Source organism: Hibiscus syriacus, unplaced genomic scaffold (genome assembly GCF_006381635.1).
Source record: "Hibiscus syriacus cultivar Baekdansim isolate YM2019G1 unplaced genomic scaffold, ASM638163v2 tig00110384_pilon, whole genome shotgun sequence".
Lineage (NCBI taxonomy): Eukaryota > Viridiplantae > Streptophyta > Magnoliopsida > Malvales > Malvaceae > Hibiscus > Hibiscus syriacus.
Genome location: NW_024062715.1, coordinates 5017429 through 5042872, shown reverse-complemented (window position 1 = coordinate 5042872; position 25444 = coordinate 5017429). Strand labels below are relative to the sequence as shown.

At 35.0% G+C, this 25444-nt stretch overlaps 1 pseudogene; it reads right to left on the bottom strand.

Moving 5' to 3' along the window:
• Nucleotides 1–8930: 8930 nt before the first annotated feature.
• LOC120122128 lies at nucleotides 8931–25309 on the bottom strand (annotated as a pseudogene).
• Between the last annotated feature and the right edge of the window lie 135 nt (nucleotides 25310–25444).

Here is a 25444-nt window from a genome sequence, read left to right as displayed (position 1 = left end):
TCAATTTTTTCACCCGTCACCATCTTAAGTTCACCCCTCAACACCTCAACTTATTTCACCACTCCATCTATTTTTCCTTCTACTTCCCCCTTATGCCTCTCAAGTGTCTCTTCGACTCTGTCAAGTTTCTCTTCGACTCTGTCAAGTTTCTCTTCGACTCTTAATTGCCTTTGCATGATATCAAATTGGATTTTTTTTGATATCAGCCAATTTAGACATCAAAATGTCGAATTTACTCTATTTTCCCTCATTGTCATCCCCCAATACAACCATCTCTTCTTTCTTCTCCTCTGCCTCTACTACCTCCTTGCCAATAACCTTCAAAATTAAATTACAATATTAAGACATTGATTATATTCTTAATATTATTTAATTACATTTATTACCCTTTCCTGCTTTCTCGGTCTATCCAACTTTAACTTCTCCATCACTCTAACCACCTCTTCCTTCCCCCATGTACGGATGAGTGCCACTCCGGTTCTTTCATAAGCCAACACTACCTCACAGCCCGACCAAAAATCGAACAGTGCAACCTACATTTATAATAAAATTTATAATTTTATATAATAACTATACTATCATTTTATATAAAAAAAACAAAAACGTTCTTCAACTTATTTACCTCTAAGATTACTATGCACCCTTTGAGGTATCTCTGGCTGCCCTTTTTAAAGGTGATTATTGATTCAATCAATCTCGAATGGACATATTCAGCCCAATTAAATTCACCCTTCAAGCCTTGATCGCAAATGAGCTTCATATAGTCCTTGTTCGTTGACATATCACCCATTGGACAAAGAAATATCCCGACAAGGTATAATAGAACTCGGGCCTTCAGCTCATCCCCCCCGTAAGATCCACTTTTGATTTCCTCTTCAAGTTCAGCATATGTCACCTTCTGCTTCAAACCATATTTGGAGGCAAGTGCTTTCCAGATCTTACTCTTAGAGACTTTTACAACACTTTTGCCTTCATTTCCTACCCCCAAGACGGCTGCAACACATGGGATCCCAAGAGGAAATGAAAAATCACCATATTTAGCAATACATTGTTTGACATCAAATTGCGCCATCACGGATTGACACAATTCCCTCCGAATAGGTCGATTCCTTACTCCTACCAACGATCCAAGCCTCATTTCTCCCAACACATTCAACTGACCCTTCTCCTTAAGGTGTTTAATTAATGAATTCACCTTTCAATGTTGCACCTTGTCGACACTTCCTACATTTTTTAACAATATATAATGTTATAGTTCTTATATATTTTGTATCAACGTATTTACAAGTTTAATGAATACCTTCTTTTCACGTGCTTTCCTCCATTCTTTGTATTCTTCACTATCCATCTTTGACTGTGCGATGTAAGGTTCCTTCTCAGCATCACCCATCGAATTCCATTTCTCCAACACATCATTTCTCACCTAATATTAAGCATAAACGTTTCTTAATCAATACATTAACGCTAAATAATACTCAATGTCAATTTTAATTTACATACCGAACCGATGTGTTCGCCACCTTCTTCATCCTTTTGCATTCAGTCATACTGTCAACATTTAAAATTTGTCATCAATTTAAAGTTCTTAAATACTTTAATCCAATTACCATTTCAACAATAATAACAAAAAGACATTGATACTTACTAGAAGTACATATATCTACCCTTTGGTTGCTTTCGAGTCTCGACCTCAATTTCAAAGTCATCTGTGCCACCAACAATATTTCCACCCATTGACTCCATTTTTCCTTCATATATCAGTTTACGCAAATCAAATCAAATACTTGTTACATATATTTATTCAATATACAAATATAGATAACTACTCTTGTGGCAAAATGGTTTTCTTCAAAAGAATTTGAATGACCACTACAAAATGTGTCGGCACATTTATACAACCTAAAATATCATTTTCTACCTATAATATTATGTACATGTATCCATATTTATTTTCTACCTATAATATTATATCATCGGTCCCAAATCCTTCTTGGCTTCAATTCAAAATCCCCAAACCAAACTCAAAATCCCTAATCTCTATTTCCTTCAAACAAATGGGAACACTCAAAACTCCAAATATCGGCACATTTATATAACCTATAATATCATTTTCTACTTATAATATTTAATAAAAGTATTGATATTTATATTTTACCTATAATATCACTTTCTACCTATAATCGGTCCAAATGCTTCTTTACTCCAAAACCCCAAACAACATATAAAAACCCTATTTTCGATTACTTTAATAATAAAAAACTAGTGTTTCGACAACGTACTTTTCAATTCGACTGCAGCAACAAACAAACAAACTTCGCTTTAGAAATGCCTTCTGAAATGCAGCAACAATTACGCTTCGATTTCAAAAACTCGTCCGTTCTATCTATTTTTCAGAGGATATTTAACTATGCCCTTTATATTTTCAGCGGATATGTTATTTATATTTAATCAATACAACTACAAAAATGTCAATACTTTTATGCATGTGTCGATACTTTCGATAGTATAATTACCTATTTCTTTGAAAGTATCGATAATTTATTACACATACTTATTAAAGTATCGACACTTTCAATATATCCGGTAGCGCTTTACCGGTTTTGTCATTTAGAGACCGGTTTTGTCATATTTTTACCTGTTATATCGTTATGGATCGAAACATTTTTATAAAGTATCGACACTTTATAGGCGCTAAAACTGCTTCTCTTTTAAATTCACAAAGTGTCGATAATTATGTTAAAGTATCGACACTTTCAATATATCCGGTCGCTCTATACCGGGTTTGTCCTTTAGAGACCAGTTTTTCATATTTTTACCTATTATATCGTTGTGGATCGATACATATTTATAAAGTATCGACACTTTATAGGCGCTAAAACTGCTTCTCTTTTAAATTCACAATGTGTCGATACTTATATTAAAGTATCGACACTTTCAATATATCCGATAGCGCTTTACCGGTTTTGTCTTTTCGTGACTGGTTTTTTCATATTTTTTCTTGTTATATTGATGTGGATCGATACATTTTTATAAAGTATCGACATAAACCGACAAGCTAAGTTTGTTGGTTGCCAAATTTTTTAATATTTCTTCATGATTTAGACCTACTATATTTTAATGTATCCGGTAACGCCTTATATTAGCCCGCCTTTCCTTAAACATCCCCTAAAAGGGGTCGATGGTCATATTCATAAGCAAAGATGTTACATTTTGGTTGGTCCCATATGTCATGTGAGCTTTTATTTTGTTTTCTCAATTTATTTTTTTGGGTCAACTACAAGTTTAGTACCTAAACTATCAAATTTATTTTATTTTAATACCTAAACTTTCATTTATTTCAAAATATACCCAACGTTTGCTTTTTATTTCATTTTAGTACCCAACAGTTAAGTTCGACACTACATTTTTTTATGAGTAAATTGTATTATTCATCACTCAACTATATTCTCACTACTATTTTGGTCACTAAAGTTTAAAAAATTTCAATTTAATTACTCAACTTTTAAATTGATCCTATTTTAATCACTCCAATATATTTTATTAATAATTTTTGTGACATGAAATTTATTATTATTATTTTATTAGTATATAATTAAAAAAATAAACTTTAGTGACTAAAATAGGAGTGAGAAGATAGTTGATTGATGAATGATACAATTTACCCATAAAAAATGTGTCACATAAATAGTGTAGTTATGTTTTTAACTGTGAGATATTAAAACAAAACAAAAAGAAAATGTTAGGTATGATTTTGAAAAAATGAAAGTTTAGGTATTAAAACGAAGCAAAACTGGAGTTTAGGTACTAAATGTGTAGTTTACCCTATTTTTTCTTTGGATAAATTAACATTTAGTCATTGAACTTGATAATTTTCTCAATTTAAATTCTAATTATTTTGTCAATATAAATTTTTGAATTTGATAAATATTATTTTAGAAAACGTGACTCAAACTCTATCATATAATATAATCTTAAAGTGTAATATTGTCAAAATGGAAAAAATCAAGATACAAAGATTAGTGTAATTAAAAGAATTAAGGACTAACATGAATCAAACGTGTGCTTAAGTTTATCTTAAGAATGAAATAAGTCATCCTATTGCTATTAGCATCCCATCCGATTCAATGAAAATAGAAATGGTGGAAAAAGAATTGCACATCCATCAATCAGAGAAGCAATAACAAAATCAATTATAAAAAAATTATAAAAGCAAGATAAAATTTGTACGAGACAATATAATAAATAATAAATAATAATAATAATAATAATATTTTAAAAAGTATTTTTTCTTTTTTCTTTTGACCTTTTCTATTTATATTTAAAGTTAATTTAAAATTATCAATCTTAAGATTTGAACTTAAATTATCTTCTCTAAAATACAATGTATTTGGGGTATAAATGAATAGAGGGTTCTGTTAGTTTTTTTATGACCATTCGTTTATTAAATTAAATAAATGATTATGAATACAATTTTAGGTAAATTATTTATTTAGTATTAAACTATTACTTTTGTTTCATTTTAGTACTTATAATTCATCTTTTTTCAGAACAATACATACTGTTTAGTTTAAGTTTCATTTTGGCATCCATGTGTTAAAAACTTAATGGAACTACTATATGTGGTATTTGTTATGGGTAAATTACATTATTCATCATTCAACTATCTTATCATTCTTATTTTGACCATTAAAGTTTAAAAATTTTAATTTAAGTACCCATCTTTCAAATTATTCTAATTTTAATCACTCTAATTTATTTTATTAATAATTTTTACGACATGAATTTTTTTATTTTAATAATCCCTCTTAAATTTTCCTTTATTGGCTTTCTTTGGTCAATTTTTTAACTTTAACTCATTATTATTTAAAATTTATTGTTGATAAAAAGTATAAAAAACATATATTTTAAAAATATTCAATCAAACAGTTTTGAAATATATATATATATATATTATAAATTTTAATTTTTTGAAATATTTGAAATAATCATGGTCAAAGTTTAAAAAAATTGGTATAACCACCAGTATCTGATCTATTGATCGACTAATTTAGATCGGGTACTACAGAGGAAAGGGTGACCCTCATAACCTAGTTTACTCCATTCATAATCACCAGTATTCAAACCCCTAACCTTGCTTAAGGGATCTAGTGCCTCATCCCACTAGATCAACTGGTTGTTGATTTTAAAAATTTTGACTTTTAAAAAGTCAAGCAAGAATAGATTTAGTGGGGTAGAGGTAGTAATATATAATTAAAATAAAAAAAATTAAATTTGAAAGTTAGAGTGATTAAATTTGGAGTAATTTGAAAGTTGAGTAGTTAAATTAATTTTTTTTAAACTTCAATAACAAAAATAGAGTGAGAAGATGGTTGAGTAATGAATATAATTTACCCATAAAGAAGTTCCATGTACAATAGTTCTGTTAAGCATTTAATGTTAAGTAATTAAATTAAACAAAAAGTAAACATTAAATATGATTTTAAAAAAAATGAAAGTTTAGGTACAATAACTGGACACAAGTAATTAGGTATTAAACATGTGGTTTACCTTAAAAGTTTTATGTTTATTTGATGAACGAACATGGACAAATGTGTATTTCGTTTGTTCATGTTTACAAACAAGCTCGTTTATAAGCTAATTTAACTGATTCTCATTTTCTTTTTTTTCTTTTTACATTTTAAATATCGGTGAGGGTAGGGACTAAATTGAAGACAAAGTAAAATTTGGAGTTCAAACTTTGAAGCTTAAGAACTAGTTGTGTAATTTTACTATTTTCTTGATATATAAACGAACACGTTCGTGAATGCTAAACAAACTAAACACGAATACCTTCAAAAATAAACAAATAATACAAACACGATATTAAAAATTTAAACAAACACGAATCAAACACCTTAAAAATAAACAAACAAACTCGAAAATAATCTTGTTCATTCAGGTCGAGTTCATTTACATCACTAAATGATTATAAGGGTGTAAATGAATCAGATTTGAACTAATATGATTGTATTCGTGTTCATTTGTTTATTTTTAAAGGTGTTAGTGTTCGGTTCGTTTAGTGTTCGTGAATATGTTTGTTTAACATTTACAAACATGTTTGTTTAGCGTTCTAGAACATTTTAGTGAAATTACACCACTAGTCCTTAAGCTCTTTAGACTTTACAATTCGAATTCCAAAATCCACCATATGTTCAATTTAATCCTTACCTTCATAAATATTTAAAATATGAGGGAAAAAAGAGAAGTTAATCATCCTTGGATTGGATGTAACACCACAAATGATGGGCTAGTAGTTTCGGGTTTACTGAGTGGTAAATAGACCCCGTAGATTTCATAGATTAAGTTATTGGGCTTAATTGTGTTGATTTTGAGGCCTAATTAGCCATAAAATGGTAATTTTTATTATGAGACAAAATGCAAGGGACTTAAAGAGCAATTAGACCATAAATGGAAATTGAAGATATTTTGTGTGTTGACAGTAGGTTTCCTTCCCACTATTCTTCTCTTCATTCTTCCTCTCAATTTCTTCATCCTTTGTCTTCTCCAAGTATCCATAGCTCCAAGATAAAGTCTTGAACCTTTTTCTTGTTTCATTTTCATTCTTAATCTTCCCTTGTAGCATAGTTTTAAAGAATCAAGCCTTGGTTTAAGTTATGGTTAAAGAGAAAGAGGAGTATTCATCATCCAAACCTTGAGAAGGGTGATTTCTTGACAAAGAAGCTTTATTTCAGGTCTCTAAAATTAAGGTAGTGTATTTCTAATCCTTTGGAGTATAAAGATTTCATAAATTTCAATACTTTGTCAAGATTTGAGTATTTAAGCATTTTAGGGTTTATGTTTGATTCTTTCCATGAATGAGATTTTTTTAAAAAAAGTTCGTATTTTTATAGTGCTAGATGACCATAATTAAGCTCTATAAGTTTTATTAACCATTTGGAGACCTTGAAAGGTTTTGAAGTGATTTGGAGAGCTTTCTCGGAAGAAAAAGGCAAATCTGCAGCAAAGGTTTTGAAACCCCCAGAGATGGTTTTGAAACCCCTTGTCCAGAATGCAATCTGTAGAAGAGGTTTTGAAACCCCCTAAGATGGTTTCAAAACCCCTGCCCAAAATGTCCAAATTGGCCAAAAATGTTGCTCGGCGGCCCTAGACCCATAGTATGACCATAAATGAGATCGAATATGCATAAAACACTATAATAAGTGCTAAGAAATGTGTTTAAAGTTGGGTTACAATGGATGAAACTATAGTAAGGGAAATACACCGAAATATCTTCATTCGATGACGTATATGGATTTGTTAAGGACTAGGATCGTCGACGATGGTGACTTACAAGCGGTGTAAGGAATAAGTCAGTTTCAGTAATAACAGAAAATACGAGTTTTGAGAATTTCAATGAACCCAGGAAAAGTAAGCAATCTTTTTCGGTTCAAGAGGATCTGAAGGAAAGTATGATAAGATCAAAAAGGGGTATCGTTACTCAGAAACGAACCCTAGCCAAATATTGGACTAACCAGTCCCATAGTTAATAAGTAAGCATTCGTATATCGTTCTAGATGAAAGATCGAGCGATACAATAACAAGGATGGCATTCACTTCACTTTAGTGAGTCCAACCATGTTAAGGTAAATCTATGTTACCTTAGTTGTTTTAATGAGACATTGTCAGTGTGCTAGGCATTTCAGGGGCTAACTAGGTGCGAGACCTGAAAACTCGTGAGGAGTAGGTTAGCGACGTCAGTATTATATAGCCTATGGCTTTATATATGCATGGGTAATTATGTCAGTTAGTTCAGTTGGGTAAGCTTCCGATGCACATAAATTCCTTCAATCACACCACCAGACTTATTCCATGTTTGTTATGTCAGTCATGCACGTCCCATCAGTTCACTATGTCAGATATGCTAAAGATTGACTTAAAGGCTATGTGAGACCGAGCCAATGCTTCATTTGAGCAGGAATTATACCAATGCTATGTGACACCGGGTTCCCTTCAGTGATCTTCTTGAAGGCTATGTGAGACCAGGACATCATTCAGTATGTTTATGGGAATTACACCGATGCTATGTGACACCGAAGTTCCATCAATAACTAGTGTCTGAGAGCTATGTGAGACCAAATACTAGTCAGGTTGCATTCAGATAATGCACAGTATGTCATGTTCACATTCATATAATGTGTAGCTTGTTAAATCATTAGGGTTAGAGACCCTTTAGAGGTGTACTCATGGAAAGGCCCTTAGAAGAGGACTAAGGGAAGCGTGAGACCCCTACATATGAGTTAGAACAATAAAGCTTAAGTAGGTAACACTTGACCTAGATCATGCATATGCCTACTGCTTAGTACCATGTCTTCAGCATGTTTTTTTTATGAATTCTTATGTTGCTATAGGTTAGCGATTATACTGTTGGGCTTTGTAATCTCAGCCTTCAGATGTTTTCCATTGGCAAGTTTCTAGTTGGGCCGTTCGTAGGGAACCATCGAAACAAGACTTCCAGCATCTCTGACAAAGTATTGTTCGGTAGTTTTAGTGGGCATATATAATCATAGACCTTTACTTATGTATTTAAGTTGTAAACGTCAATATGTATTTATTTGTTTTTAAATTGTGTCATGGAGTTCCGATTTTGTAAAATGTTTTTATAACATTTATTTATGTTTTATTATGATACCATTCAATACGTTTGAAAGCTCCGATTTTATAAAATGTTTTTATAACATTTATTTATGTTTTATTATGATACCATTCAGTAAGTTTGAAAAAAATTAACAAGTTTTGGAAACCAGGGGTTGTCTTAATAACCCAGTGTGACATTTTAGGCCCAATTGGGTCCAGGGTGTTACATTGGAGTAACGAGAATATAACGCTAAAAAGCTTTGCCACCTGATCTGTTTAAAGGAACACTAACACATCTCTACTTCAATAATTCAAGAATAAGATAATCGGTATATAATTCAACAGTAAAGTTTTTATCATCATAAAACAACAATAAAATCATGTATATTCTACGGATTAAAGACATAGAGCCAGACACTACTGTGTCATGTAAATAACTCGATACAACTCAAAGCAGAATCTTAGAACTATAACAAATAAAAATGTGGTGCATATAAAATTGTATAATCGGGTTATGTCTCTCAAAAGTGTAGTTTATGCCAAAGGTGGCATGTCCTTAAGCCATTGATCCAATGGCTTGCCAATGGGGTAGACAATGAACCCGATCGCCCTCAGCTTACCTTCGTCCACGACGTTCCAGCCGTCGAAGATGAAAGAAGGCTTCCGCATGTTGTCATAAATCCTTTGGTAATAGAGGGTTGCCGCATGAGCATCCTCGGTTTCCGTTTACGCATCCCAAACGATGTTAACTTGCTTGATCGAAGTAGGGCTTGTAGGCTGAAGATGAATCGGATGGTCCCAGTCGAACTTGTTCATTGCAAGATCCCTCTGAATCTGCTCCTCGTTGACTTGAGGGTCGTAGATGCTCAGTCGAGCCTTATAGCCTAACAGCCCTTTGCACACATCGATAGCTGGGGTCTCACGAGTGTCACCAGTGTCCTTCAATGCAAATCCAAGGATGGCAATCTTCTTCCCTGAAACAGTGTTAAACATCAGGGAAACAATTTGGTTTACGAACCGAGTCTTCTGGTAGTCATTAATCTTAATGACTTGTTTCCAGTAATTGGCAACTTCTGGGAGGCCATTGCATTCACAAATATAGATCAAGTTCAGAATATCCTTTTGGAAACACGATCCACCGAAACCGACACTAGCATTCAAGAACTTGGGTCCGATTCTTGCGTCTTTCCCAACAGCATGAGACACTTGACTTACATCAGCACCTGTTGCCTCACACAATGCGGACATAGCATTAACCGAAGAGATCCTCTGTGGCAAGAAGGCATTGGCAGCTAGCTTCGAATGGCTCTGCAGAGGTTGGTGCATATGATCCGGTCCACGGGGACCCAATGCTCATACACATCCCTCAACGCTTCAGTCGCCTTTTGACCTCCTGGGGTCTCCCTCCCTCAGATAAGAACACGGTCAGGATTGAAAAGGTCCTTAATCTCAGTTCCCTCGGCAAGGAATTCCGGGTTCGAGAGAATCTGAAAATCGATGCCTTTGCTGTTGTGGTTCAAAATCTTCTCTATTGCCTCAGCAGTTTTAACAAGAACAGTTGATTTCTCAACCACAATCTTGTTAGATTTCGATACATCAGCAATCATAGGAGCAGCACTCTCCCAGTAGGTCAGATCAGCAGCTTTCCCAGCTCCCAGACCCTGCGTTTTTGTCGGGGTCTTAACCGATACGAACACGATATCAGTCTCGGAAACATGCTTCTCGACATCGGTGCTAAAGAAGAGGTTCTTCCCTCTGCACTTCTTCACCACCTCATCAAGTCCGGGCTCGTAGATCGGATGTGCATCAGTGTTCCAGGCAGTGATTCTTGAGACGGAAATGTCGACAACAGCCACTTCGATTTCGGGGCATTTCAAAGCAATAACAGCCATCGTCGGCCCACCGACATAACCAGCACCAATGCAACAGATCTTCACCATTTTCAATATCCTAAGAATATCCAAAATAGGAAAAAAAAACAATCGGATTTCTTGTCACATCATGGAGTGTTTAAACAACAGTTCCCTAAGACCATCTCCAATTCTTCTCTACATTGGAGAATTTCTCCAAAGTAGAGAGAATGCAGCTCTCCAACCCTGCTTCAGATACATTGCTACAGTAGATATGCGTCACATCTAGCACGGTACTGTAGCTTGCGCTACATTTTGTTTTTTTAATTAAAGTATATTAAATTATAAAATAGATAAATAATAATACTAATTTTTTTGTAATTTTTCGGAATTTTTTTGTAATTTTTTGTAATTTTTTTATTTTTTCTGATTTTTTTATATTTGTAAAATTAATATTATAATAGTTAAATATTATGAATAAAGTAAAGTTGATGGTAATGTAGAGATAGCGCTAGCGATTAATTATTGTTTTATCTTTAGAGTAGATATAGAGATACTCTAGAGTAGAGATGAGGGCAGGAGACGACCTAAGATACTACTAATTAAACATCGGAATTAGCAAATAATGATGTCGGCTGCAATATAATATTCCGATCCACTTGTAACAAAAACAAGACAAATATCGATGAACTAGTGCCCAAATGAGAAACAGGACATTAAATCATCAGAGATCCGACATGTAAACCGATCAAAAACATGCAGTCAATTTCGCTAATTCCTTCATGAACTTACATTTAATTCTTCAAAAAATTGTTAATTAATGCATTATTTTTAAAATTTTAATTAAAATATTTTTATTATTTTTGAACTAATACATATAACCTCTAGTATGATTATTTAGTATAATACTTATTTTTTTCAGCCTCTTCATAAAATTAAAAAATAAAGGGAAAATTGTCAAAAAAAGGAATTTTTTTATGTAATAGTACTTCAAAGGGGTCCACGATAGAACTGTGCAGTGTTGGAGTGAACACAAATTAATTAATGATGGTAAACTTTGTTGGAAATCCAAGAGACTTTAGAGGCTGTTCTATAAAGCCAGAGTTGTGCAAGCATTTAAAAAGCTTTATAGTTTCGTTAATATTATTAAGCATGAGAGTGTGACAGATAAATTTTCTATTTTAATATTTGATTCCGTAAGGACCACTTTTACTACCATTCATTCTGATTCCATTATGATTTGAAAATGTCAATCAATTTTTGTATTTTAATTGATTATAGAAGTCATATATTTATATAATGATTTGTTATATATATATATATATTACATGTATCTCACTAAAAATGTTATTTATTAATTTTTTAGAAGTCAACAAATTTTTTTGGTTGCCTCCATTTCCAATGCTTTACCCTGATTAATCTGGACCGACCCGGGTTGCACACCTGGCTTTAGTGGGTAAGTCTCCCAGCGGAGATTTTCTGCATACACAATGACTCGAACCTGAGATCTTGCTTAAACGATATCAAGCTGCTTACCACTTGAACTAATTCCCGTTGGTTAGAAGTCAAATTTTTAAACCTTGATCATGATTATTTTAAATATTTGAAATTAAATTTTATTATATATATTGATTAAACTTGGGGATGGCAACGGGGCGGTTTCGGGCCGGGGATTGGTCCCCCGTCCCCGTCCCCGTTTAAAAGACTCGTACTCGTCCCCGCTTAAAAAACCGCAGAGATTTAAACAGGGATCCTCATCGGGTAAACAGAAAAAATCGCGGGGAAACGGGTATCCCCATTTAGCATAAACGGTTATTTAAATGGGTATCGGGTCAGGTATCGGGTCGGGTATATATATTTAAATTAAATATATAAATATTATATAAATATTTTTAATTTAAATTAAATTTATTAATATTATATATATAAATAAAATAATTTTTTTAATATTTATCGGGCCGGGTATCGGGTATCGGGTAATCGGGGCGGGGATTACCAAACTCGTCCCCGTCCCTGTTTAAAACATTCGATTTTTCCCGTCCCCGTTTATCATCCCCGAACCCGACCCGTTTAATTCGATTTTTGGTTTTCCCCGACGGTTCGTTTTTTTTTGCCATCCCTAATTAAACTAAGGTAATTAAAAAGTATTATTTGTTCTAAATACTCTCAACCTTACGACAATGAAGGCTCAATCATCTTGCTACAGTCGCTGGTGCTCGACCAATTTATATAATAATGAGTCAAATTTTTCAAATAAAAATTTTTAAACTATATTTTTAAATAATAATGAGTCAAAATTTTCAAATTTTGACAAAAAAATCAATAAAGAACAATATAAATGAGACAAAGGAATTGTTTTTTTACATAAAAGTTTAAGTCGGGGTGATACTCCGAGTTCAGGGTTAGAGAATACCTAAAAATCAATTGGGATTTACATAAGAATTTACATATTGTCCACCAATAATAACGGTGGTAGGACTTGAACTTGGTCTAACAGTCATTGGCATTTTTTTCATTTTGTTTTATTGTTTATTATACTATCAATAGTATTTTTATTTTATAATAAAATTTTTGAGTTTTTGTAAAAAAAAATATTTTAGACATTAGTAATTAAATAAAAATTCATAAATAAATTTAAGATGGTGCAATTTGTTCTTATAATAAAAGACATATAATAACATTTTAAATTCGTTTGTACATTTTTTTATTCCACGAATATTATATAAAATAGCTATATTTGTTGAAAAAAATGAACTAAATGAATAAAGGTGGTAAGGTTTGTGTTGAATATTTTTATCATAGTTTCTTACTATATAAAATAACATGTTTTGATAGGTTTCGTTTATATTAAAGAATTTGATTTTTGGTAAATTACTTTTTATTGTTTGATAAATATTAAAAGTATAGTATTTTTTGGAAATTATTAGCTAAGCTATAATATTAAAGGGTTATAAGATATTAAATATATATATATATAATTAATTGTATTCAAAAAGTAATAGCTCTCCAGGAGAGTTTAGATTACAATTCGTTAAAGTAAGATTAAAAACGACAGAAATTAATTGCAACAAAAAATATTATTAAGAATGTATCTTTTTAGGTTAGACAAATAACTTTTTATGCTGAACAAAAAAAATGTTATCTTTCTCCGTAACATTTTTGGTTATATAAATTTGTATAATTTTTTTCAGTTATAAATCCTAAAACCATAACAATATAATATTTTTTATTACAATGAAAACCATTATAAATTTGTTTAATTTTTTAGATTGAATAAAATAATATTTTAGATTAAAATTATCTTATCTTAAATTAGTTGCCGCGCGATAGAATCATTTAAAGGACGTAAGCTCTTACATTTATGCTGTCTATAATATTTTTAATTTTTAATTTAATTCTTAATAATTAAATCTAAATAAAAAGTTTATTTTATTAATAAATATGAAATTCATCATCAAGTCTCAAATTGAATGAAAAGAATTCTATTTTTGGAACAATAGTAATTTAAACAAATGGTGATTATTAGGGGTGAACAAAACTCGATTCGATTCGAAAAATCGATTTATTTGACTTGACTTGACTCGAGAAAACTCGATTCAAATTAACTTTGAGTTATAATTTCATAAACTCGATTCGGAAAAATTTCAAGTTCAAATCGAGTTGTGGAATACAACTCAAATAACTCGAAATTTTTAGTAATTAGAATATTGATTTTCAAGTTTGTGTCGAGTCCCTCAACTCTGTATAATATATGTATATCACATATGAACACAAAATGAAAAAAATATATGTATTGTATATAGTTATAAAAAATCATTTAAAATGAAATCAAATAATACCATAATATTATAAATATTTACAATTACATTTAAACATAAACTTGAAAATTCAACTCGAATCGACTCGAAAAGATTTGAAGTCAACTTTAAGTTGTAAAATAGGACTCTTCAACTCAAATAACTCGAAATTTTTTACTCGACTCGATCCAACTCTCACCTCTATTGATTATGATGCAAACATTGTATCGACATTCAACAACTTAATAAATTGTTTGATTAAGGAAGAATTCTTTGAACTAAACTCGGAATTGAAATGGATTTAAGACCCACCATGATTTTTTTTTTAAATACCCACCCTTAGTTTAGATGCTCCCAATTGTTTACAAGTTAGTGAATCGTTTTCTATCCCCAACAATATTGAATTTACATTGCCATTCTTGTGGCAAAAAGAGAAACAAAGGGTGGCTCTTAATTAGCTTTCGAAGCTGGGAAATTTAAGTCCAAATGTAACCCCAGACCGGTCTGTAAGTTAAACCCAAATCTAAGTGGTCACATGTCCCATTCATAGTTTTTTTTATATATATCTTACAATACATTATAATAATAATACAAATATATCAAAACAATAACAAATACATGTCACCAGATACAGCGGAAAACATATAGAGATATATGTTCGTACAAAATAAGTAGTTGATTTTCCTTATGCCAAATTGCTAATTTACGGTCTGCTGTTATCTGAAAAAGGGTAAAAACTATAGAATGAGCGAAAAGCCCAGTGTGTTTCATACAGTGTATATAAAAACATACTGATAAAAATATTCTAGTAAAGTCGGTTTATGCAATCATGTCATTTAAAAAAATATATGAACACTACCCCCAGCCCATCACATCAGAATGTGTAGGTTCCCCAGAACCATACACCCAGCCCACACATCAAATAAGGCCCCGAGCACAAAGCCGAGGAACCTGCGGATATATTTCCTTCAACAATACCCCTCCAATGATTGTTCATGAATGTATTTGAATGAAAACAATGATTAATTCTTTAAAACATAAAAGTGTTTATGCTTAAAAATCATATACAGAAATACGGAAATCAGAAGACAAATTAGTAGTATACAGAATTTCAGATATCGGATAATCAATATTCGGAAAATTGGTATAAAATACTGTAACCAGAGATCATATCAGAAATATGCGGTAAATCAGATATCAGATACATAATGTTCATATGTATATTTTAAAATAGAAATAATTAACACTGTCGGGAAACACACCTGTAACAGTCTGAGAAATCAGATAGGGAAGCTTATTACTGGGTTTGTCGATCACGTTCTGCTGCAGCGCTAGATCCTACGAATTGGAAAAATCCATATTGGAATCTAATATAAATAATCTAAATATTATTTAAATAATATACGGAAACCTACGGGTAATTCTCGTAGTACGCGGTTCAGGCTGATCTAACGAACGGATAACACCGGACCTAATTGATTCTTGCTCAGGTGAAACACGAGTACCTTCATAAAATATTTTATTGAATAAATCCTTGACCAAATCTCAATTAAATAATCAAAATATTAAAATATTAAGCCTTTTGGGTTTACAAGCTCGATTCGGGAATTTCGGGTCAGAATTTGGCAAAACGGACTTCGGAATCAGATTCAGGACGTCGAAAAACATAAAGTATTACTTTTCGAAAATTTGAATTCTTGGTCAAAATCAGAGTCAACGGGTTTGACTGACGATTTGGAGACTTTCGGGTTCGAATTTTGTGAAACGGACCCCAAAATCGGATTCGGGACGTCAAAAACAGTCAGGATAGGTATTTTCGAAAAGATTAACGATAGTTTAATAGCCGGTCAAAGTTCTGGTCAAAGTAGGTCAACAAACTGTCAACCATTTTACAGAAATAACACCCCTTTTCGAATTAATTCCTAGAATAGCACCAAAATCGAATAAATTCCCATAATAGCAACGGTCAACGGTTAACGGGTCGGGTCGATCAACGGGTCGGGTCGGTTAACGGGTCGGGTCGGGTCAATGGGTCGGGTCGTGACCGGTTAAACCGGTTTCCAGCTTTCACTCGCCCTGCGGCGACGCATGTGGGCGCGTGAGGTGTCCTTCGGGGCTCTAAAAATCACGGAAAAATTTCTAAAAATTATTTTGAGCGATTTCGAGATATTTACAAAGATCGGTTCAAATTTTTGAACGGTGGAGAGCTCGATTTCATCAAATCGTAAACTTTGACCGCTTCACCTCCCCACGCGCCGCCGTTGACGGAGACCTAGGGTGACACCGGCGGACTCGGAACGGCACAAGGAACACGATGGTGCAGGAGGTGTCGTAAACGGAGCAACGATCGACGATGAATTTAGATTTTCTAGGCGATTGAGCTAAAAAACGTCAATGCTTGACTTGAAATTCACGACGTTTGGCAGCGTTTCGTTCAATTAAATTGAGGGGATTGTTCCTGACTCGATAACGAACACGATGGTGCTTTCAAAATGGCGATCGAATTCGGATGGCGTCGGGATCGTCGTCGGAAGTTGAGGTTGGGAGAGGGAATTTGGGAGGAATTGGTTTCTGATTTCCAGAAACCAACTCCCGTAATATACACCAAACTTACCTACTTTTCTTGGGCAAATTCAGGGCTTGGTCCCTGAATTTTCTTTAACTCTAAAACAAGCTACAAGTTTTAAAATCTTTCAATTTAGTCCCCAAAAAGTTACCAAATTTCACAATTAAAACCTTAATTCCCAATTAAATATTATTTTGAAATTTTCGGGTTGTTACAATTCTCCCCCTCTACAAAAATTTCATCCTCGAAATTTACCTTATGAAAACAGATGAGGAAATTGAACCTCCATTGACTCCAATGTCTCCCAAGTAGCTTCTGAGGGGCTACGATTACTCCACTGAACTTTGACCATTGGAATACGCCTATTCCGAAGAACTCGCTCATCCCTTTCTAAAACCTGAACAGGTTCCTCCTCATATGACAAATCAGGTCTCAGCTCTACCTCATCAACCTGAATGATGTGATCTGGATTTGGATGGTACCGCCTCAACATAGATACATGAAAAACATCATGAATACGACTGAGCTGGGAAGGCAACTCAAGCTGATAAGCAATAGGTCCAACTTTCTTCAGAATACGATACGGTCCAATAAATTGTGGACTCAGTTTACCCTTACGTCCAAATCTCAATACTTTCTTCCATGGAGATACCTTGAGAAAAACCTGATCTCTAACCTCAAACTCGATATCCTTACGTCGCTTATATGCGTATGACTTCTGCCTATCAAATGCCTCTCTTAAGCGATCACGGATCAGTCTGACAGTATTTTCAGTCTCTCGAACCAAGTCTGGACCCAAAGTTTTTCTATCATGCAACTCTGTCCAACATATAGGAGTACGACATCTACGTCCATATAGAGTCTCATACGGTGCCATACGAATACTTGCCTGATAACTATTATTGTAAGCAAACTCAGCTAATGGCAAGAAATCTTCCCAACTACCACGGAAATCAATCACACAACCTCGCAACATATCCTCCAACATCTGAATCACTCGCTCAGACTGTCCATCAGTTTGAGGATGAAAAGCTGTACTGAAATTCAAACGAGTACCCAGAGCCTCGTGCAAAGCTTTCCAGAACCTGGAAGTGAATCTCGGATCTCGATCAGATATGATAGACAACGGAACACCATGAAGTCTAACGATCTCAGAAATGTACAACTTAGCCAGTTTATCCAGAGAATAATTAACTCGAATAGGGATAAAGTGCGCTGACTTGGTGAGTCGATCAACAATCACCCAGATAGAATCCTTTTTGGAAGGAGTTAGAGGAAGACCAGGAACGAAGTCCATCGTAATACGCTCCCATTTCCACTCAGGAATCTTAATTGACTGTAACAATCCAGACGGATGCTGGTGCTCTGCCTTAACCTGTTGACAAGTCAAACACCTTGCCACAAAATCTGAAATATTCTTCTTCATACCAGTCCAAAAGTAGCGCTCTTTGAGATTATTGTACATTTTGTCCCCACCGGGATGCATAGCATAAGGACTACTATGAGCTTCCTGAAGAATAATCTGTCTCAACTCATCATCTTTAGGGATGCAGTAACGACCGTGAAAATACAAAATACCATCTTGATCCACAGTATACTCCGAACTCGATCCTTGTTTAACTAATTCAATAATGGGAAGAAACGAGCTATCAAGGAGTTGTTTGGCCTTAATTTCCTTGGCCAAAGTAGGTTTAACCCTGTAACTCTACTAACAGGCTATTATCATCAAATAAGCTCAAGTTGGTAAATAAGGCTTTGAGATCTGATATCGCCTTACGGCTCAAGGCGTCTGCCACTACATTAGCCTTCCCTGGATGATATTCTATCTCAAAATCATAATCCTTTAAAAGCTCCAACCAGCGACGCTGTCTCAAATTTAATTCTTTCTGAATAAGCAGATACTTCAGACTCTTATGATCAGTATAGATATAACACTTTTCTCCATAGAGGTAGTGTCTCCAAATCTTTAAAGCAAAAACCACATCAGCTAATTCCAGATCGTGAGTAGGATAGTTACGCTCATGCGGCCTTAACTGGAATGATGCATAAGCGACAACCTTCCTATCTTGCATCAAGACACATCCTAATCCAGAATGAGAAGCATCACTGTAGACAGAAAAATCCTTCCCAAATTCAGGCTGAATCAACACTGGGGCTTGAGTTAGAACAGTCTTCAATTTCTCAAAGCTAGCCTGTTGGTCCTCAGACCAGACAAATGGAACATCTTTCCTTAATAATTTCGTCAGAGGAGCTGCAATAAGGGAGAACCCCTCAACGAAACGACGGTAGTAACCAGCTAAGCCCAAGAAACTACGGATCTCAGAGATGTTTCTGGGTTGCTTCCAATTCAGAATAGCTTTCACTTTGCTCGGATCCACCTGAATACCATCAGCAGAGACGATATGTCCAAGAAAAGTCACTTCGCTGAGCCAGAACTCGCACTTGCTCAACTTAGCGTATAGCTTATTCTCCCTTAGAGTCTGAAGAATAATCCTTAAATGCTCCTCATGTTCTGCTTCACTTCTAGAATACACCAGTATGTCATCAATGAATACAACTACAAATTGGTCCAAATAAGGTCGAAACACCCTATGCATCAGACCCATAAAAGCAGCAGGGGCATTAGTTAACCCGAATGACATCACTAAAAACTCATAGTGCCCATATCGAGTACGGAAAGCAGTCTTCGAAATATTCGAATCTTTCACTTTGAGTTGATAATAACCAGATCTCAAGTTTATATTTGAAAAGATAGAAGCCCCTCGAAATTGGTCGAATAGATCATCGATCCTGGGCAGAGGATATTTGTTTTTAACCGTGAGCTTGTTCAGTTTCCAATAATCAATACAGAGTCTCAATGTCCCATTTTTCTTCTTGAGAAAGAGAAATGGGGCTCCCCACGGTGATACACTGGGTCGGATAAATCCCCTGTCCAACAACTCCTGGAGTTGGACTTTCAGTTCCTTAAGCTCCTTTGGGGCCATACGATAAGGAGCCATTGAAACCGGGGTGGAACCAGAATAGACTTCAATCTCAAACTCGACTTCTCTATCTGGAGGTAATCCAGGTAACTCCTAGGGAAAAACATCGGAAAATTCCTTGACAATTCGGATGCCTTCAATATCTGATTGAGATCTCCTAGTGTCCAAAATATAAGCAAGAAACGCCTCGGAACCCTTCCTGATCATCTTCTCTGCTACCAAGGCAGACACAACATTCGTCAGAAATCCACATCGTTCCCCGATCATTACAATCTTTCGATTATCTGGGGTCTTCAGAACAACTCTCTTAGTCTCAAAATCAATATTTACTCGATGTTTGTCCAACCAATCTACGCCGAGAATCAAATCGAACTCTTCAAAAGGTAACTCCATCAGGTCAGCCAGAAAAATCTCCCCATTAATCTCAATAGGGCACTCTCTAAAAATATGATCCAACACGATGGATTTGCCTAAGGGACTTTGAACTATCACCGAATGCTCAGTATTCTCAACAGGAATATTTAGACCCTTAGAAACGGAATGTGATACATAGGAATTTGTAGAGCCACTATCAAACAATGCAAAGTATGGAACTGAATGAATAGTAACAGTACCTGCAGTCACATTAGGCCCATCACGATCTTGTCGAAGTCTGGCAGTATAAACCAATACAGGCTGTCTGGCCTCAGATCTGATTGGACCCCTACTCTGAGATGCTCGACCTCTGCTAGCCGATCCAGGTGCTCTCTCTTAAGTACAACCACCCGCAGGAGTCTGAACAGTACTCTGAGTACGAGCGGGAATATGAGCTGGTGTCTGAACTGTAGTAACTAACATTGGACAATCCTTTATAAAATGGTCACCAGAACCACATTTAAAACAGGTGCCAAATTTTCTCATGCATTCCCCAAGATGATGTTTCCCACAATAATCACATGTCCGCAAAGATTGTAACCCAGAAGATCCACCATGTCTAGAAGGCTGAACAGCTGAAGAACCAAATGCAGCAGGTCTGACACTCACACCGCCTCTCTGAAAGGAATCACCCCTACCTCTTTTGCTAGGATATACAGAAGAATCAACAGAACCAGAAGGCCTCTTGAATCGGTTCTGGGCTCGATCACTATCTCTCTTGTGCTATATACACAATCGCTCTATTTCCTCAGCAGTCTTGGTTATCTCAACCAAGGCGTCAAAATTCCTCTCCCGATGGGTAGCGACTTGACTCCTGATCTCATACCTGAGTTCATTCTCGAACCTCAAGCATCGATCTGCCTCAGTGTTAACAAGTCCAGGGGCATAGCGACTCAATCGGATGAACTCAACCTCGTAGTCCATAACAGTCATATTACCCTGCTCCAGTTTCTGAAACTCCTGGCGTCATTCCTGCAGATATCTCTCTCCGACGTAGCGACTCCGGAAACGTGTCTTAAAAAGTTCCCATGTGAACTGGTTTCTCGGAATACTACCAGAAATTGATTGCCACCATCTGAAGCTTTCTTTCTTCAACATAGTTAGGGCCCCCTTTAACTTTTGCTCAGGTCTGAGGTCCATCTCATCCATAATCCTCTCTGTGTCCTCCAGCCAATACTCAGCGTCTGTCGGAGGTCCACCAGTAATACCCTCGAAACGAATTACACCAGCAGCGACCAAAGAATTTGAAATCTCCACTGTAATCATGTTACTAGGGGCTCTAGCAGCTCTCTGAAAAATGCGGAAGATAGCTCTGTTAATGGCGTCTTCATTCATCTCAGTATCCTCATCCTCAGTGACGGGAGGATCTCTCACAGGAGTAAACTGTTCATCTTGAGAAAGAGTCGGATCTACTAGCGGAACAGGAGGATCACATGGTGACATCGGATCGTCTATCGTAACCGAAGGTCGAGTGACTCGCCCTCTACCACGTCCACATCCTGTCTTACGACCTCTAGCAGCATTCATCATTGGATCTATAAGGCTCTACAGAAAGAATTTGAAACATATGTCAGATTAGCATCAGGGATCTCAAGAAAACTTTTAAATCATAACATATGGTGACACGTTTTTTTTTCTTCAAAATTTCTTAAAAATCCAAAGTTTAAGACCCATATACAGTCCGAGTGTTTAAAACCGAAGGCTCTGATACCACAAAATGTAACCCCCCAGACCCGGTCTGTAAGTTAAACCCAAACCTAAGTGGTCACATGTCCCATTCAGAGGTTTTTTATATATATCTTACAATACATAATAATAATAATACAAATATATCCAAAAACGATAACAAATACATGTCACCAGATACAGCGAAAAACATATAGAGATATATGCTCGTACAAAATAAGTAGTTGATCTCCCTTATACCAAATCTGCTAATTTATGGTCTCCTGTTATCTGAAAAAGGGTAAAAACTATAGAATGAGCGAAAAGCCCAGTGTGTTCCATACAGTGTATATAAAAACATACTAATAAAAATATTCCAGTAAAGTCGGTTTATGCAATCATGTCGTTTAAAAAAATATATGAACACTACCCCCAGCCCATCACATCAGAATGTGTAGGTTCCCCAGAACCATACACCCAGCCCACATGTCAAATAAGGCCCCGAACACAAAGCCGAGGAACCTGCGGATATACTTCCTTCAACAATACCCCTCCAATGATTGTTCATGAATGTATTTGAATGAAAACAATGATTAATTTTTTAAAACATAAAAGTGTTCATGCTTAAAAATCATATACAGAAATACGGAAATCAGAAGACAAATTAATAGTATACAGAATTTCAGATATCGTATAATCAATATTCGAAAAATTGGTATAAAATACCGTAACCAGAGATCATATCAGAAATATGCAGTAAATCAGATATCAGATACATAATGTTCAGATGTATATTTTAAAACAGAAATAATTAACACTGTCGGGAAACACACCTGTAACAGTCTGAGAAATCAGATAGGGAAGCTTATTACTGGGTTTGTCGATCACATTCTGCTGCAGCGCTAGATCCTACGAATTGGAAAAATCCATATTGGAATCCTAATATAAATAATTTAAATATTATTTAAATAATATACGGAAACCTACGGGTAATTCTCGTAGTACGCGGTTCAGGCTGATCTAATGAACGAATAACACCGGACCTAATTGATTCTTGCTCAAGTGAAACACGAGTACCTTCATAAAATATTTTTATTGAATAAATCCTTGACCAAATCTCAATTAAATAATCAAAATATTAAAATATTAAGCCTTTTGGGTTTACAAGCTCGATTCGGGAATTTCGGGTCAGAATTTGGCAAAACGGACTTCGGAATCAGATTCAGGACGTTGAAAAACATAAAGTATGACTTTCCAAAAATTTGAATTCTTGGTCAAAATCAAAGTCAACGGGTTTGACTGACGATTTGGAGACTTTCGGGTTCGAATTTGGTGAAACGGACCCCAAAAACGGATTCGGGACGTCAAAACCTGTCAGGATAGGTATTTTCGGAAAAGATTAACGATAGTTTAATAGCCGGTCAAAGTTTTAGTCAAATGAGGTCAACAAACTATCAACCATTTTACAGAAATAGCACCCCTTTTCGAATTAATTCCCAGAATAGCACCAAAATCGAATAAATTCCCAGAATAGCACCGGTCAACAGTCAACGGGTCGGGTCGGTCAACGGGTCGGGTCGGGTCGGGTTAACGGGTCGGGTTAACGGGCCGGGTCGTGACCGGTTAAACTGGTCAAAACCGGTTAAACCGGTTTCTAGCTTTCACTCGCCCTGCGGAGGTGCGTGTGGGTGCGTGAGGTGTCCTACGGGGCTCTAAAAATCACGAAAAATTTTTTAAAAATTATTTTGAGCGATTTTGAGATACTTACAAAGATCGGTTCAAATTTTTGAATGGTGAAGAGCTCGATTTCATCAAATCGGAAACTTTGACCGCTTCACCTCCCCACGCGCCGCCGTCGACGGAGACCTAGGGTGACACCGGCGGACTCGGAACGGCACAAGGAACACGATGGTGCAGGAGGTGTCGTAAACGGAGCAACGATCGGCGATGAATTTAGGATTTTCTAGGCGATTGAGCTAAAAAAACGTCGATGCTTTGACTTGAAATTCACGACGTTTGGCAGCGTTTCGCTTCAATTAAATTGAGGGGATTGTTTCTGACTGGATAACGAACACGATGGTGCTTTCAAAACGGCGATCGAAATTCGGACGGCGTCGGGATCATCGTCGGAAGTTGAGGTTGGGAGAGGGAATTTGGGAGGAATTGGTTTCTGGAACCGTAATATACACCAAACTTACCTACTTTTTTTTGGGTAAATTCAGGGCTTGGTCCCTGAATTTTCTTTAACTCTAAAACAAACTACAAATTTTAAAATCTTTCAATTTAGTCCCCAAAAATTTACCAATTTTCACAATTAAAACCTCAATTCCCAATTAAATATTATTTTAAAATTTTCGGGTTGTTACACAAAATCTAAAGTTTTTAACCGAAATTGGAAGATACACAAAATCTGAAGTTTTTAACCGAAATTGGAAGATGATAAAAGTGTAAGGAATATTGGCAAAAATATTATGTTAATCTCTAAATTATAATCTACTTTTATATTTTGTTCACGTGAATGTCATTTGGTGGAACTGCTGATGATCAAAACCATAAGTATTGAAGAACAAGCTCCCACGATGGAACACCAACCTATGAATTGCTCTCATAATCTGGGGTCGTGCAAACAAGTACTGTGCCATTCGGATATACAGATCACCACCTTTAAATGAAATCTTATTTCTTTTAGACAGAATTCATGTTCAAGTAATTATATTATGCACGAATCAACTTACCTCAATGGTTAAAAGAATTGTAATTATTTTTAGAGGTCACAAGTTCGAGCACCAGTGATTGCTTCAAGGTGATTGAGCATTCATTGTTAAATAGTTGAGAGTATTTAGAACGAATACTACTTAAAAAATAAATACTACCATTTAATCAGTTCGTATTTATTAAAAAATAAATTATAAGAAAACTTTTAAAAGATATAAATAATAATGATATGAAGTTAAAATCTAGTTATTAATTTAAATTTTGAAAATTTAGGCTCAGTTTGTCTAATTTAAAGTGGTTGGATTCACTTAGAGATGGGCATGAGACCCGAACCCGACGAGTTTTGACTCGATTTGATCCGATCGAGGCGGGGTTTTTTAAAAAAATTGGGTTCGGGTCGGGTCAGGTTGGGATTTTTAAAGATGATGTTCGGGTTGGGTTGGATTTGGGTTTAAGGCGAAAAATATCTGACCCGGGAAAAAAAATTTACGTTATATATTTATGAATAATTACAATAATACTACTATATATATTATTTTTTCAATTAAATCATTGTTTTATTGAATAAAAATAATATTTTTTATTATTTCGAGTCGGATCAGATCGAGTTCAAATTTTATTTAAAAAAATCAGATCGGATTCGGATTAGGTTGGCCGAAACCGACCCATGCCCATCTCCACTGGTTGTTGATGGATTGCACACCTTAATGGGACAAAAAAAAAACATAAACATAAGCATGGCAATTGTTTGGACACCTCTCCTACTGCTATGTACGTTAACCTTCCAAATTTTACCGTTGTCCGGACACTGACGAATTTTTCAAGATTTTGTTAGGCTTGAAC